This window comes from Rhinolophus sinicus, chromosome 16, assembly GCF_057876585.1.
Source record: "Rhinolophus sinicus isolate RSI-liver-muscle chromosome 16, RSI-T2T, whole genome shotgun sequence".
Lineage (NCBI taxonomy): Eukaryota > Metazoa > Chordata > Mammalia > Chiroptera > Rhinolophidae > Rhinolophus > Rhinolophus sinicus.
The window spans coordinates 19,145,820-19,162,988 of NC_142516.1; the positions used below are offsets into that span (position 1 = coordinate 19,145,820).

Below are 17,169 nucleotides of genomic sequence, written 5' to 3' on the forward strand. Positions count from 1 at the left end.
CTATAGACCTATTCACTGTTCTTCTGATTGGCATTAAAATAAATAGCATGAATACCGTATAGAGTGTGCTAGGGATGGATAGCAGAAGTATTTCTTATTGAAGGGCGTTATGTTAACAACCAGGTTGCCTTAACATAATAGAGATGTTATTATAAGACTCCACCCAGCTTTCTCTTCAGGACACCAGGACAGTGAAAAGTAAACCACATTTGAATTCCTCCTGAGTCACCACACGTGGGTGACCATGAGCAAGTTGCCTAACCGTCATGAGCCTGCTTTCTAACCTAAAAGGGAGGAGGACAGGGAGCAGGTAATGATATTTACCTTAGGTGGTGGGTGTGAGAGTGAAATAGCTTTCCCTAACACTCCTTGCAAAACGCTGACACGGAACAGATGTTAATTCACTTCTTTTCCCTCTCTGTTGGGTTTTCTCTACCCTTCTTATGAAAAGAAAATCCTAAAGTTTTCATAATTAAACACGCTGCTCTCCAAACCTCTATTTGCTCAGTGTGGGTCTGAGTACCATTTTTCTATGCCCCTACCCAAAACAAAACAAAAACAAACAAACAAAAAACCCCCCCAGAGTTCCTAAAAGGCAATATGGAACAGTTTATTTATTTTCCAATTTCCCGTCGGTCAGTGGCATCTGGCCGCAATGATCCAGTGGGTAGTCATCAAAACTAAAGAAAGTGGACTTCTATGGAAAACATTTTGGTATAAAGTTTCCACCATTCAAATTTAGCCCAGGACTGCCTATTCATATTCACCATTTCCTGTTGTATTTCAGTGTTCCTTGTGGTGGGAAACTGTCACTGAAATAACGTTAAAAGTATCTCAGAGTACGTGGCTGTAATTCTACTAAAAATTTTCAAAGCAACATGGTAGTGAGGAAGAAATGTGCAGGTTTTATATCAGAGAAGCTTGTAGTGTTTGGTGGAATTTGTGGAGGTAAGCTTGGATTTTTAGGGCTGAGCTCTGAGGAAGAACGCAGTGGATGTATGTGTATGGGGGCACGGGGAGCTGCCATCAGAACCCAAGAACACAGCATGGGGCCTTCCCCCATCTGTAGGCAACCCTGGGCACTTCAGCTGGTGCCTTTTGGGAGACAGTGCCATCGGCCTCAGAATTTCCTAAATTTGCCACGCTAGAATCCTGTAAACCTCACTAGAAAGTTTGTGAGGACTTTACATGAGCACCCAGATCTCAGAAACAAAGCAGTGCCACAAGGGAGCATTCTCTGTTTCTGTCCCCTGGTACAGCATGTGCTTAGGCCGTATTCATGTTTGTGTTAGCTGCTTACCCTCTTCTGGTTTTTAATACAATCATAGCTTTATTCTATATGGCATCCCAAGCTCTGCCTCAAAATAACACCAGCACTTCTGAAGTGGACGGCTGATGAGGACAAAGGAGGTTTTCAAAGAGCATTCATGGTAACATGGAGAAAGCCACAGAGGGCTGTCTCAAATAAGAGGGGCAACTGAAAAGGCACTGTTGCCAACAGACAAAATTGTGTGAACCATTTAATTCAGTCAACAATGTCCCAGGAAAAAGCAAAAGCCAGCAGGTCCACTTGAGGCCAGGATCTGAAGAGTTTTACAAACAAGAAATTGGACCTTGCCCCAGAACCAGCAGAGAAGTTTGTGGGCAAACGATAGGATCATTTTATCTTTCCATGTCAAAGTACCTGGCCCCAAAAGCATGGAGATTCTCTGCAATGTGTAACACATCAGATCGTAGACTGATGTGAGTTTGTTAAAATGCAAATTTCTAGACCCCCATCTAAGAGATTGATTCTGGGAAGGGGCCTGGAATCTGCATTTTTTAACAATCTCCTAGCTGGCGCTCGTGCTATGCAGCTCTATGGACTGTACTTTGAGAAGCACTTTCTCAGAGCTCTGCCCATTTCTCTCAACCATAAATTGACATTCCAAACCTCCTTTTGTAAATAGTATTTTAGGTGCTTACTTTGGAGAAATTTCCTGTTGGCTGAAATGTTGCGTAATAGACAAACTTCTCTTACAAAATGCTATTACAGGGTCCTTTACCCTAAACTTTTATGGTTATTTTTATTGACGATCTACCAGGTACTTAAAGTTTGGGAGCAGGGCTAAGATGAACTAAACTATCTGTTGACAGAGTCATTTCTAGTGCTGGCTGTGAAGTGCCTCACAATGGAGTGGGTATTTTCCAGAGCCCCGGAAACTTCCTTGGCTGGCCCTGAGGGCCACTAGTACCTGGGCCTCATCTGGCCATAGAAATGTGATTCACGACCATCACAAGGGACACCTGCTACCTGGCTTTCTTCACAAGCAGGCTGACAAGTACTGGAAACCCTGGCCCTGCGTCTTATTAGCAGTGAATCTTTGGATAGGATGAAAAACCTATTTACTGGCTGTGTGCTCCGTGATGGTGTTTGGGTCCATCACTAGGAACCATCTTTAAAAGGCACCTAGAAGATGAACATTCAGATATCATATGACCCAGCAGTCCCACTCCCAGAACACAACAGAAATGCATGTGTATATTCATCAAAGATGGATTCAAGAATCTCAACAGCAGCACTCTTTGTAAGTTCACGTAAAAAAAAAAGCATCTAGTGTGGGCCTCTCATTTCATAAATGAGGAAGCTGAGACCCAGAGACATCAAGTAACTTGCTCAAGGCCAAGCAGCTAGTGCTAATGCTACTCCCTTCCATGTGGATGCATAGTGAGTCACCTGTGGGTTTGGGGAATACTAGTTTAGGTAAAGCCAAAGGTAAAGGAGAGAGGAAATAAGAGAGAGACAGAGAGAGGTGCCAGCAACTATTATTTGCCTACCAGTCATTTGCTGCCTTTCACTGTTTGTTGTCCTGCTTTTCACTGTTTGTTGTCCTGTCTCTCTTCCTCTCTCTCCCTTCACTGGTCTTGGGAGGACCTGATGCCTGGGGCTGTTACAGCCATCTTGTGGCCAAGAGTGGAGACATTCCCAATACCCTAAGGATAGTGGAGTGGAGAAATGGAAAAAGCCTGTGTCCTTGATGGCCTCTTTGAGCCACTGCATCTAGTAACTCCAGACTTTTTTAATACATTTTATTGGGGAACAGTGTGTTTCTCCAGAGCCCATTGGTTCCAAGCCGTCGTCCTTCAGTCTAGTTGTGGAGGGTGCAGCCCACTGGCCTCTGTGGGACTCGAACTGGCAACTCTGTTGTTCGGAGCTCACGCTCTAACCAATTGAGCCACCCGGCCACCCCCAAATTTCTTAAATGAGCAATAAACACCCCTGTGGTCTCAGGCAGTTTAATTGGGGGCCCTGTAACATGCAGCTGACTCATCCCTAGGGATTCAGAAGCTGCGTAAAACAAACAGGCAGGAGGAAGTCTGAGAGTTCCCCTTTGTGGGTAGCAACATTCTCAACAGCAGGACCGTCCTTCTATAACATGCATTCTCAAAAGGGGAAACACCGCCCCCAAGGGGGTGAAAATTGGTTCTTGAGGTGGGTGTGGGACAAAAAAAGTCTTAGATACTACGATGGCTTGTGGCCCTCCAAAGCTACAGGGTAAAATCTCATCCCTTAGTATTTAAATTCTCTTTTAGGGAAAATTTAAACCTAGTAAACTTTTCCCATTACAGGCTATGGTAAGAAAAAGAAAACAGTTAAGAAACTGCTCTTTAAAGATGCAGGAAAAGCTCTAAAGCAGGAGGAACAGAGTTCCTGCGTCCTAAGGCAGAGCTTCCGGGCCTTCCCAAAGCCTCTGAATTCCACCAGCAGATCCTGGCCCCAGCTTCTACCACTGTGGTAGCTCCAGCCAAGCCCACTCTGGCCAGCCCCTCCCGTGCTCTGTAACCCAGGCCATAAAGGACTGCAGGCTCGCGGGCTCATCCTTATCGTCCAGAGGTAGTGAGACTGTACAAGCACCAGGCCTTGTCTTTCTGTATAACCCGTGGGCAGTGTGACCAGACGGTGCTGGGGGCACAGCAAGAAAACTACACTCAGTCCCCAGATCATAGATCCAGGTAAGGCGACTTGCTAAACAGGGTTCCCCTGACACCCCCAGCTACATGATAAGGTAGGGAATTATGCTGAAGTTTCAGGATTCTCTGATTGGCACAGCAGGAGGCTTGGTGTTCCCTGTGCCCCTTCTTGGGGCCTCCTGGGATACGGCACGCAGCACACTGTCACCACCACTCATGGAGAAAATGGGACATACAGGAAGCTGCACTCAATTCACACCCATTAAGCTGAATCTCTCTGCTTGCCAGAATGGTAGCCTTTGAGTTTAAGCCAACACACTGAAACGTGGAGAAGTTTTATCTGTTGAAATGTTCATTTTTTCCCAAAATCAAACCCAGTCCTCTGCAAGATTTAGACCAAGGCCACACGAGAAGGAAGGTTTGTTCAACTCCACGTTTCTAGTGTGCACGGTGTTTCTCGGCTCATCCTTGTGAGGCAGTCAGTCTCATTCAACTGATTGTCATTCAGTCAGGAAAAGCTATATTCTTCCTAGGAAAAGCCACACAGCCGGTCCCTCAGGGTGGGATCTTAGGAGGTTATTGACGATACAAGTAATTTAACACCAAAATAAGAGCAGAATCCTAGCCTCATCTTGACCACCGGATTTCTGTACAGCCTCAGAATTAAGATCTGCTTTGCTGACTTCAGTCCATCCATCAGCCCCAGGACTACCCAGGACCCCCTGGCGTGTTGGTACACAGGTATATGGCCAGTACTGTCTGGGGATCAGGAAACTTAAGGGGACGCCAGAAACTATAATGCATCATGTCACTGTTCCCTTAAAAAAAAAAAAAAAAGGAACACATGCTACAAAATCATAATTCGATATATTAGTATAATTCCTAACAGTATTTTTTAAAGCTACTCTCATCTAGAGAGCTCCTGTATTCTTCCTAAAGTAGAGGATGCCCTTTCTATTTGATGATATTGCTGCTGCTGGTCTCCCATCCCATGGATAGGAGAGGCTACACATTGTCCACTCCTTCCAAATGGGTCCCAGGGGGCCTTGGGCTAGTTGGGCAGTGAACGACGGTGGAAGGAATCTCTCTCACCTGCAGCCTCAGGTAGTACAGAAATCAAGAGATTGTGTGGGGTTGAGTAAAATGAGGAGCCAAGATCAAAACACCAGGGTAAGAGGTCTGAATTGGTCACTAAAGCAAGGGGAGGGTGGTCAAAGCCACGTGTCAACGGTGAAGAAATAAGCCTTCTGGGGATCCTGAGCAGCATCTTGGGGGTTGGTTGGGGATGGGGGATGTCACTGCGAACCACTGTGCTTGCTGGGGTGGGTTGCATGGAATGGCCCACACAGCCCGAATCAGCCGTTCTGGAAGGCTGCTCTGAGCTAGCAGGGGGATGTGGACAGGGGAAAGAACTCAAAATTCTTTTCTGACCCACCCACATAATTGGTTCAAAGTAAGCACTAGGTTGTAGAGACACCAACTCTTATTTTCAGAAGGCTGGATGCTTTCTTGGCCTCGATAGACTCCCTCAGGAAGGATGTGGCTGGCAAAAGTCTCTCCCCTCCCTCTTAATGTATACTTTTTATTTTAGAATACGTCTAGATTTATGGAAAAATTGCAAAGATAATAACGAGTTTTCATATATTCCTCACTCAGCATCCCCTATTGTTAGCATCCTATGTCATTATGGTACATTTGTTAGAACTAAGGAGCCAACACTAGTACGTTACTATTAACTAAACTGTCTTCTTTATTGGATTGAATTAGTGTTTCCCTGATGTTCTTTTTCTGTTACAGAATCTCACATCCAGGATACCGCATTGCATTTCATAGTCATGTCTTGTAGTCTCCTCTGGTCTGTGGCAGTTTCTCAGGCTTTTCTTGTTTATGATGACCCTGACAGTTTTGAGTAGTATTGATCAGGCGTTTTATAGAATGCCCCTCAATGGGTTTGTCTGGTGTTCTTCTCAGGGTTAGACTCAGATTATGAGTTGTGGGAGGAAGACCGCAGAGCTGAAGTGCCATTCTCATCACCTCATGTCAAGGGTACATACTATCCACATGATTTCTCACCAGGATGTGAACCTTGATTACCTGGCCGAGGTACTGTTCACCAGGTTTCTTCACTGTACTTACTCCTCTCCCCCACTTCCCGTACCGTCCTCTCTGGAAGCACATTGCTAAGCGCAGTCTGGTTCCTTTCTGACGGCTGCCATTTGGACCCCATTTTCAACTCTTTATTTGAAAGAGAAAGTTCTCTGGTCAAGGTAGGTCTCGAAGCATCATGTAAACATATAACATATGCCCTGGAGCAACCACACCGGGCTGATCAGGACTCTGCCTTTTTAGGGTGCTCCTCTTCCTTGCTCTGGCCCTTTGGGCCTGGCCCCCAAGTTTGAGAACAGAAACTTCTCCCTCATTAGATATAGTAATTTCTCGAAATCTAGTTAAGAAGTGGGGGTCTACCTGCTTAGAGGGTAGGAGAGGATTGAGGATACATTCCAGATAAGTTAAAGATGTAAATGTAAAAAAATATTAGAGCAGAATATTTAAATAAACTTAGCAGGAGTGGAGACCGTAAGCCACACTGGAAAGTGGAAACCTAAAAGCTGGAAAAGAAAATATAGAGATATTTGACTATAGGAAAGTTAAGGAAATTTGATACTAAAAATATCACCTCTCAAAAGACAAATTGTGATGGGGAATTGAGGGTGATAGCTAAAGGGTACAGGATTCCTTTTGGGGGTGATTAAGTACTTTAAAATTGATTACAAAGATGGTTGCACAACTCTGTGACTATATTAACAGCCACTGAATTGTATACTTTAAATGAATAACTTGATGGACATGATAATTAGCTTGATTGTGATAATCAATTCACAAAGTATATGGATATCAAAACATTGCACTGTATACCTTAGGTATATACAATTTTTATTTGTCAATTATCTCAATAAAACTGGAAAAATAATATAAATAAATAGGTGAATTGTATGGTCTGTGAGTTAGATTGCAATAACACTGTCACCAAAAAAAGACAAAGGATAATCTAGAGAAAATCATTTAGAACACAATGACCCACTATGTATTAATATACTTAATACACACACCCCCTACAAATTAATAAGAATCCATCAAAAAACAGACAAAGGGATATGGCTAGTCAATTCAAAGATGAAATACAAATGGCCAATATATATGTGGAAAAAATGTTCAGTCTCACTAGAGATCTATGAAATGTCAACAAAAGTAAAAAGATACAATTTTTGCTTGTCCTGCTGGCAAATAGTGAAAGATCAATAAATTATAACCAGGTGAGGATTCATGCTTTCTGAGACTTAAACTTTAAACAATTTGGAGGCCTTTTTCAAGTAAAAGAACTCAAAATTTCAAATATAAAACTTTGTACAAAGGTGAATATTTAGAATGAGAAAATAAATCATCACGATTATAAGTTTTATGAAACCAATATCACAAAAATTTTTTAGATTATTTATTAACTGCCTGACACACCTCTGCAATACTATTTTTTCATAGTCTTTGGATGCATATTCTCTAAGAACGTCTTCATTAGACAACTATTTTATAATACTATTTTGTATAGAGAGACTAGGAAGATAATGAAGGTTTTCTTCTAGTACAGCTGACTGAAATTTATTTTTTTTATCACTGATAGTTTAGATAAGTTTCTTTCACCTTCAAATTCGTTGTTGGGAATGTGTTAAGATCCAATCTGATATGTTGGCAGGCAGAAAACATGTGGCTTACCACCAAACATACCTGCTGTTTGTAGAACTGCTACAGATTTTTAGCCTATGAACCCAGGAATTCTTATTCTGTTTCAGGTTAAGTTCCACCAAAAAGAAAAAAAAAAAAACGGATGGTGATTTTATAATTGTATATACTGCTTTATCAAGGATATTCCCAATAGGAGAGAACTTCTGGTTTTGCCAACTCATCAATGAGAATGGAATCATTTGCTTACAATTCTGTAACTGACCATCAGAAGAAATTTCTACAGACCAGCTTCTGGCTCCACACATTTCAAATTCTGTTTCTCCTCTAGTACCCTAAAGATCTGGTGCCAGGTGTCGTAAGACCAGTTCATTTCACAATGTCACCTCTGGCCCTGCATCTTCACAGGAGTATACCCAGAAGCTATTCTTCCACCTGGATGTCTAACAATGACCCCACTCCAACGTACACAGAAGTGACAGTGAACCTGCTAAATACATCCTGCTAAAACTAAACTGCATCCCAATTCAACTTTCAAAAATGTCTGCAGCCACTCCAAGGCCATCCAGTTCAAGAAGTGTGAACAGAGGAGAATTCGTAGTGGAAAGGCACAGGTGTCTTAACTGGTTGTAGATAAAATAACTTACTTTTTCAAATATGACAAAAATAATGACCCTGTGAAAACATTGCCAAGACTTCTCCCAAGGCCTAGAGGGGTGGGTGGGGGGGTGTTGAGAGGGTAGGGATACACGTTCAAGCAAGGGTCCCTGAAATTTATGTTTCATCAGCTTCATGTGAAATCTACCTCCTCATCCACGGTTAGTGAGGGTACAGGGAAATAGGTGCTTTCAGTGCTGGCACAAACATGCAGTGCTATCAAAATCAAAGCACTATTACCTAAGGCTGTATGTGCAATGATGTTTATTGCAGCATTGTTTGCAGAGGCAGAGAGGGTGAAAATAACCTACATATATATCACTAGGGAAAAGGTTGAACAAATTATAGCACATCTACCCTATATTATGCAGCAATAAAAGACAAATTAGAGCTTCATGTACTGGGAGGTCTAAGATAAATTAAGAAAGCAAGTGGTGAAGTAATATGTATAGTGGGATCACTGTATATGAATGTATATGTATATATACACATATATGAATGTATATGTTTATACAAGAATAGGAAAATGCATCAGACTGTTAGGGTTTTTGACTCCGGGTACGGGGGCAGCAGGGCAGGGGCAGACAAGATTAACAGTTTCTTTCTACAACTTCATATTGTTTACTTTCACACATTACAATACCCATTTATTTCTTCTGTAATTTAAATATTCTAATAAGGAAAAAATTTAAATCATAGCACATGAAACATCTGAGTTAAACATATTTACAATTCCTCCTACTGCTTTTCCAAGGTAAGCAATATTATGTGTCAGTCAACCTTTGGCTTGCCTTTCTCCACTCCTAGGTGATAGGATTCTAAAAAGAACTTTAGGAAATCTCCACTGCACCCCAATTAACAGTCCATAGCACTTAAAAAAATTCGTATGACAGGTGTCACTTTCTATTTTAAATTACATTTATATGCTACTCAGTAGCAACAGGACAATTTTCAGGCACAATCCTAGACTTCCCCCGACAGGTACGCCCCACACCTCTCCTCCACTTACAGACAGACTCCTTTTCGTCCTCCCTCATTTTTATCAGATGTGAGACATGTGTTAACAAGCAAGGTTCAATTTATGTCATATTCTTTGAGGTGCACTATAGGAGCATTTCCAATTTTAGAAAAAAATTTTGATTTTACTTAATTAGAATACTTTTACATTTCAGAATTATGTCTCTTTGCTGTTCCCTTTAAGTATAATGTGTGTTTTTACCTTGAGCTGGTATGTGTTCTCAGCATCTTTATTTTGATGACCTTACAAGTTTTCTTAATATTCTTTTTTTTTTTTAATTAAAGTTTATTGGGGTGACAATGGTTAGTAAAGTAAAAGTTTTCTTAATATTCTGAATACATTCTGAATACAAAGTATAACATAGCATATGCTGAGTCATCTGGATGACCACTGTTTAATTGACTAACGAAAAGATGTTAGTTCTCACATTTACTTTTAAAAATCAAAAAATTACCAAATATTTTGATTTTAATTTTTTTCTGTTAATGAGGAAAGAACAGCAGCAGGCTTAACACAGGTAAACGTGTGCCCAGTCACGCCATCTGAGCATTTGTGGGACCTGAGGCAGAGTACAGATGCAGGCTCACATTCCATATGTCTAAATATTTGAAAGTTATAAATTAAGCTAACAAATATGTGTAAAGCCATGACCTTAAAATGACTGAAAGTTGGCTAACTATCAAAGACAGCTATCTTTATTATTTTTTCATGTCTGGGTGGTCTTGATATTTGATATGAGTAATAAAATAAATACATAAATAGTTCATAACATTTATTTTTCTTGCCTTTATAGCCGCAAAATAATATTTACATTATTATAAGATTATAAAATTTTTCACATAAATTGTGTTCCATTGACAGTGTTAAAAGCTAAACTGAGGCATATTAAAAACTGTAAGAGTTTATTTGAGAAAAAATCAATTACAGTCGGGCAGCACCAAACCAGAAGTGGTTCCGAGAGCTCCACGGACAGGAACTAGGGAGAAACTTTTTACAGAGAAAAAGCAGAAGCAAAGTAACTTAATTAGTGATTGGCTACAGCTTAAAGCCTGGTTGGCTGTTTGTGATTGGTTGTGCTTAGATTTCAAATTTGAGGTATTCACAGGCTTTGGTTTTGCTTTGCCTATAAAGGCCACCATGGCATTAGAGCCACCTCGGTCTAACGGCCTCCCTGTTTAATTAATTTAACAACAGTAATGTCAAATTGTATGAACTTACTTGAGTGATTGTAGTTCTTAGTTTTTTTATTAATTTCAAGTTGGGGAAAACATGTTCTTTGGTAAAGGAATGACAACTGAAATTGCCAATTCAATTATTAAAGTAATACTTAGATTCAGAAATGAATCATAAATTTTCTATATCATATTAAAACACTGAAACGGAGACATACAATAAATTATTCTGCAGAATATTAGGTTATATTTTATCAAATTACTGATTATAATGCAATCTTTACCATTTCTTAAAGCAAATCTAGCATCATACAGCAAAGAATCAATGTCATGCTTCAGTCATGTGTTCAAAAGAAACAACAGGTCCCAAATGGAGTCACTTATGCTAAGCCCATGTCACCAAACTGAAACTTAATACCTAACCTAATTGCAGTTTCAACCTTCCCCAGGAATGTAATCTTAACCAGTCAGTCTGGGATTTCCTGGTTAGCACCTAATAGACCCTTTTTGTCCCCCAATGGAAGGTGACCTTGCCTGAAAAAATCCTTTTTTTTCTATATGACTTGCTTGTCCCACCCCATCTCTCCCTTTAAAAACCTTTCCTTTTCTATAGCTCTATGGTGCGCCTTTCTGTTTGCTAGATGGGATGCTGCCCAATTTCTGAATCACTGAATGAAGCCAATTTGATCTTTAAATTAACTCAGTTGAATTTTTGTTGTTTAACACATGGTATGTATAAATATATATAAATATCAATTGCTTAATATTGCAGAAATGTTCCTCAGCCACCAGTACAACTGTTGTGAATACTGTACTAATTCATGAGCAACTCCAGAATCACAAAATGAGAAGAAGAAAAGCCAAGTAATGACATTCAGCACTAAACAGAAGTAATTGTTGTTTTTGCAAGAATTTACTGAATTCATCTAATCTCAGAGGAAGTATTTGGAAGTTAAAACTTTGTTTCTTTTCTTACCTAAGTACTTCTGCTGCTGAGCTATTCCCTGCACTAAAAAGTAGTGTCCATTTCTGACCTTGTGAGATAACAGGGGAAAAAAAATATACAGGTAGATTAGATAGATAGATAGATAGCTATAGCCATATATATATATCTGCCCCTGCCACCCCTCATTCCTGCAACAGAGCTCCTGAAACCTTGTAAATTCCTAAGTGATACGAGCGGTCTAGGAGCATTCTTTTGTTCTAATATTTGGTCTTTGACATTTGAACTTTTAAACTTTAAGTCTTTAATCCTGCATTAGACATTATACAGATTATGATTGGTACAGTATACATCAATGCCGGTTTCCAGTGTTAGGCCTCCTCAAAGAAAACCTCTATGTGACTAGACTGCTTGATGACCTGTAATTCATCACCATAATTAATGATACTAGTTGACTCATCATAATGGGCCAAATGGCTAATATCGCAGGGCTCCTTTCTCCCTTGTGATTCAGTTACATTATAAAAATGAATAATTTTTTTTGTTGTTCCATGGAACACTTCTGGATTTTGCCTACCTATGTTTCTAGTTTGCTAACTCTGAGACCTATGAATAAATCCTTATCATTTATTTCTAGCCAGAGCCTCCAGATTATTTTTTATTATGTTCGACAGGAGGCACCCCTTTACCTCCCTCCATGGGGAAAGATGCAGAGTGACCTAATACCTTGGTGTCTGTGACACACAGACTGGGCCTGCGCACCGTGGATAAGACCTGACTCCACACTGGGTCTCAATCTGCATCAGCTGCCAGGTGATTAGGTCAGGAGAGCAGAGCTCTCATAAATGGGATTAGTGCCCTTATAAAGGAGACCCCGGGTGAAGTGACAGCAAAAGACAGCCATCTGTGAACCAGGAAGTGGGTCCTCACCAGAGCCCGACCATGCTGGCACCTTGATATTTTAATATTGGACTTCCCAGTCTCCAGAAATGCGAAGAATAAAATTCTGCTGTTTATGAAGTCACTCAGTCTATGGTATCCTGTTATAGCAGCCTAAATGGACTAAGTCCTCAGTGATCCCACCTCCTGGTATTTTTCACAGCCTCGTAGTCCCTTCTACACTGCACCGAGGTTGGTCTTTGTGACAGACAGTATATGGCAGAAGCAATGGGTATGTCACTTCCAAGATCAGGTTATAAAAGACACTGTGGCTTCTGTCTTGGTCACTCTCTTTAACTCTTACATCACTTGCTCTGGCTGTTGAGTTGCTATGTCACAAGCAATCTTCTGGAAAGGCCTGTGTGGTGAGGAACTGAAGCCTCCTGCTCTCAGCCACATGAGTGAGCTTTGCAAGCAAGTAGATCCTTCCATCCAGTCGCGCTTTCAAATAACCGTAGCACACACCCTGCCCCCCAAGCTGGCATCCTGTCTGTACCCTCATAAAAGATCGTAAGCCAGAACCGCCCATCTATGCTGCCTAGGTTCCAGCCCCTCAGAAAGGAAAACAGAATACATATTTGTTTTAAACTGACAGGTTTGGCAGTAGTTGTTACAAGCAATAAATAATATAGTCATTGTCTCAAACTTCCACACACTTGATTTTAAAGGCTGTCTAGCCTAATGCATTCCCCATAAATATTTTATCACAGAATAGTAAAAGAGGATTAGGGTGGCTTCAGTTGGAAACTGAGGACTATTCTCAACTCTACTTTGATATTGAAGGTCTGTAACAATCATAATGGCTTCAGGATGTACCAGTTTACATACTGTGACCTAGCATTTCCTTATCGTTTAACAGAGGCACAGGACTGTAACATGCATTCCTTTTTTTTTTTTTTTTTTAATAAACTTTATTTAATACTTCCTGAAACGGACAGTCTCCCTTCAGAGAACTGCTAGTCTGTCTTTTTATTTACTTATTTATTTAAATTTTTTTTATTGGGGAAGAGGAACAGGACTTTATTGGGGAACAGTGTGTACTTCCAGGACTTTTTTCCAAGTCAAGTTGTTGTCCTTTCAATCTTAGTTGTGGAGGGTGCCGTTCAGCTTCAAGTTGTCCTTTCAGTCTTAGTTGTGGAGGGCGCAGCTTAGCTCCAGGTCCAGTTGCCGATGCTAGTTACAGGGGGCGCAGCCCACCATCCCCTGCGGGAGTCGAACCGGCAACCTTGTGGTTGAGAGAACCCGCTCCAACCAACTGAGCCATCTGGGAGCTCAGTGGCAGCTCAGCTCAACATGCTGTGTTCAATCTTAGATGCAGGGGGCAGAGCCCATCATCCCTTGCGGGACTCGAGGAGTTGAACTGGCAACCTTGTGGTTGAGAGCCCCCTGGCCCATGTGGGAATCGAACTGGCAGCCTTTGGAGTTAGGAGCATGGAGCTCTAACCGCCTGAGCCACTGGGCTGCCCCACATGCATTCCTTTTTATCTTGGACTTCCCCTGCTAAGTATTTATCAGCTGACTTACTGACCAAGTACCAAGATATCCAGTAAAATACAGATCTTTCATGATTGCTGCCATCACCACCATCTAGCTCCAGAACTCTTTTCATTTCATAAAACTGAATGAAGCTCTATACCCATTAAACAACTCTCCATTCTTCCCTCCCCCAGCCCCTGGAAACCATCAATCTGTTTCTATCTCTATGATTTTGACTAATCTAAGTACTTCATATAAATGGAATCACAATGTAAATAGAGTTCCTGGACCCAAATCCAATGTGGCGACGGAGGACCTCCATAACAAGTAATTCTCAGACACCAGCAGGGTATTGAAGAATTTAACTCAATTCTGACACTATCAACCCAGAGATAGCATCAGATTCCACAGGTTAAGGAGTCAGTTCTACAAGACACTCCTCTTGCCTCCAACACACACACTTCAGAGGACAGATGCAAACCCATGTTACCTTTGCTTCAGACCGACTGGATACAAACTGGAGATTCCAACAACCCCTCCTTGGGTTCAATTAATATGTTAGAACGGCTCACAGAACTCAGCAAAACCTGTTTTCTCACTAGATTACTGATTTAATTAAAAATAATATTAAAGGATACAAATCAACAGCCAGATGAAGAGATACTGTGTTTCTCCAAAAATAAGACCTAGCCGGACAATCAACTCTACTGTGTCTTTTGGAGCAAAAATTAATATAATAACATCTTATAACATAAGATCCAATATTATATTATAAGTATTATATTATACACTGTATTACATTATATTACATTACATTATATAAGACCCGGTCTTATATTATAGTAAAATAAGACTGGGTCTTATATTAATTTTTGCTCCAAAAGATGCATTAGAGCTGATTGTCTGGCTAGGACTTATTTTTGGGGAAACAGTACATAGGGCAAGGGAGCTTCTGTCTTCATGTGGCTTGGGTCCTGGCACAGTGGCATGTGGAAGCATTGTGGCTCCCCAACATGGAAGCTCTCCCAACACCCTCCTTTTGCGTTTTTATGGAGGCTTCATTACCTAGGCATGCCTGATTAAATCATTGGCTATTGGTGACTGAACTCAATCTCCATCCCTCCTGGGACTAAATCTTCCCACCCTCTAATCACTTGGTTGGTTCTACTGGCAACCAGTCCCCATCCTTAGGTGCTTTCCAAAAGCTACGCATTAACATAACAGAAGACACCTTCATCACTAAACACTTGGGAAATTCAAAGGGTGTCTAGAGCTGTGAGCAAGGAATTGTGGCCTAAGACCAATATACAGAGGGTGCCAAAAAAATGTATACACATTTTAAGAAAGGAAAACTGTATTAAAATTGTAATACTCAATATATGCCAATTACAAAAGATGAATACAGGCCACATTTGACTTCTGCAATTACAAGAGCTGCTCAAAGTGGTTACCATCAGCATCTAGACACTTCTGATTACGGCGAACTACTGCTTGAGTAATGTTGACCAAAGTGTCCACTTGTATACATTTTTTTGGCACCCCTGGTGTGTGTGTGTGTGTGTGTGTGTGTGTGTGTGTCACAACTTGTTTATCCATTCATCTGTTGAACACTTAGGTTGCTTCCACTTTTTGGCTATTTGCATAGTGCTGCTATGAACATGGGTGTACAAATATCTCTTCAAGGCCCTGCTTTCAATTCTTTTAGGTATATACCCAGAAGTGGGATTGCTGGAGCACATGGTAATTCTATTTTTAATTTTTGGAGTAACTGCCGTACTGTTTTCTACAGCAGCTGCACCACCATTTTACACTCCCAACAACAGTGTATAAGTGTTCCATTTTCTCCACATCCTCACCAACAGTTGTTATTTTGCTTTTTGTTTTGTTTTGTTTTTTTAATAGTAGCCATATAATGGGTGTGAGGTGGTCACACATTTGTTTTTATTCCCTATTTATAGACGACAGAAGCTCCGAAAAGTTAAACAAGGGCTTACAAATCATTAAATGTCAGCGCTGGGATTTGAACTCAATTAAAGTGACCCACTATTAACCAATATGTTAAAATTCTTGTGAGGCAGAAGTTTCAGAAACTCTCAAGAAGATAAAGGGGTTCTAGGGCTAACACCCACCAAGTAAAAGGCAAAATGATTATTAGCAAGGTAAATTTATCTTTCTCCTTATAATGTTCTCCCAACCCTGGGAGGCTGAACTTGCCAGGAAACTGCAAAATGTTGCTTAGGTGGTAGAATTCTTACTTTTCCCTTTCACCTTGAATAAACTTTGTCCAGAGTGTTCATGTAGGATTTAGACGGGAGCTTTCTTATGCCCTAGTTTCTGTGTCCTCTGGTCAGGCAACCTAAACCCAAAAAATTCTCCTATACATCTTGGTCATTTTAGTCAGGCCAGGACTCAAAGAGCCCCTCTTAACTATAATAAAAAGGGATCCTGACCAACTACCAACAGCCTCATGGGTTACACTTTGAATCTAAAGGGGTCAGTCAGCAAGAGCTGGTCTGAGAGGAATTCCTTGCTCCAGAGCAGAGATGATAGGTGACGTTTAAGCACCTGGGCCTTAGTATCTGGCAGACTTTTAGTCCTTTGAAACTCTGCTGCGGCTGGCTACGTGACAGAGTAAGTAACATTTCTGTCTCATATACAGATCAGGCGTGACAGGCCTGGAGCTGACGCACAGGAAGCACCCCGCACGCAGACGGTACTCAAATGCTTGCTGGTGTTATTACTTCAGTCACAGATCCATGCACAACAAAATAGTGCATCATAAACATTTAGTATTGAGCAAACATCGATTATTAAGAACATATGTTCAAATTCTAGAAAAGATGAAAACGGGTTAATGACCACAGAACAGGTGACACACAGCAATACACGGTTAGCTTACATTGTGTCAATCAACCGTGCTGGAATCAGGCATCAGATGAGATCCCACTGAGAGGGACTTCATGTTCTAAGATGTGGCACACCCATTTCTTCAATATAGATTATTAAGCAGTAAAAACTTCTACATGCTTAGTGCTTTTCTTATGTATAATTATGTAAACTATAAAAGAAAAATATCCCTGAGATAGTTGTTATAGCTTGAAAGCGTGCCCAGCCTATGAAGACTCACCCTCTGAGTCCCGGCAGCAGCTGGGCCTCAGTTCCAGCCTAAGTGGATTCACACCGTCGCAGGACCGGCCGGTCTGGTGGCTTTTCTCCCTGCAGCTTAGCTGCCTCCACGAAATGCCTCCTAACGGTGCTAGGGACCCAGCTGGTCTCCA

General features: G+C 41.1%; 1 protein-coding gene across 1 annotated transcript in view; it reads right to left on the bottom strand.

Moving 5' to 3' along the window:
- SNX30 (sorting nexin family member 30) overlaps positions 1-17,137 on the bottom strand; it is a 115,377-nt gene extending 98,240 nt beyond the window's left edge. Inside the window, exon 1 of the mRNA XM_074330844.2 lies at positions 17,019-17,137. The gene's annotated coding sequence lies outside the window, so the exon portion shown is untranslated. The remainder of the gene's footprint in view (positions 1-17,018) is intronic.
- Positions 17,138-17,169: the final 32 nt, after the last annotated feature.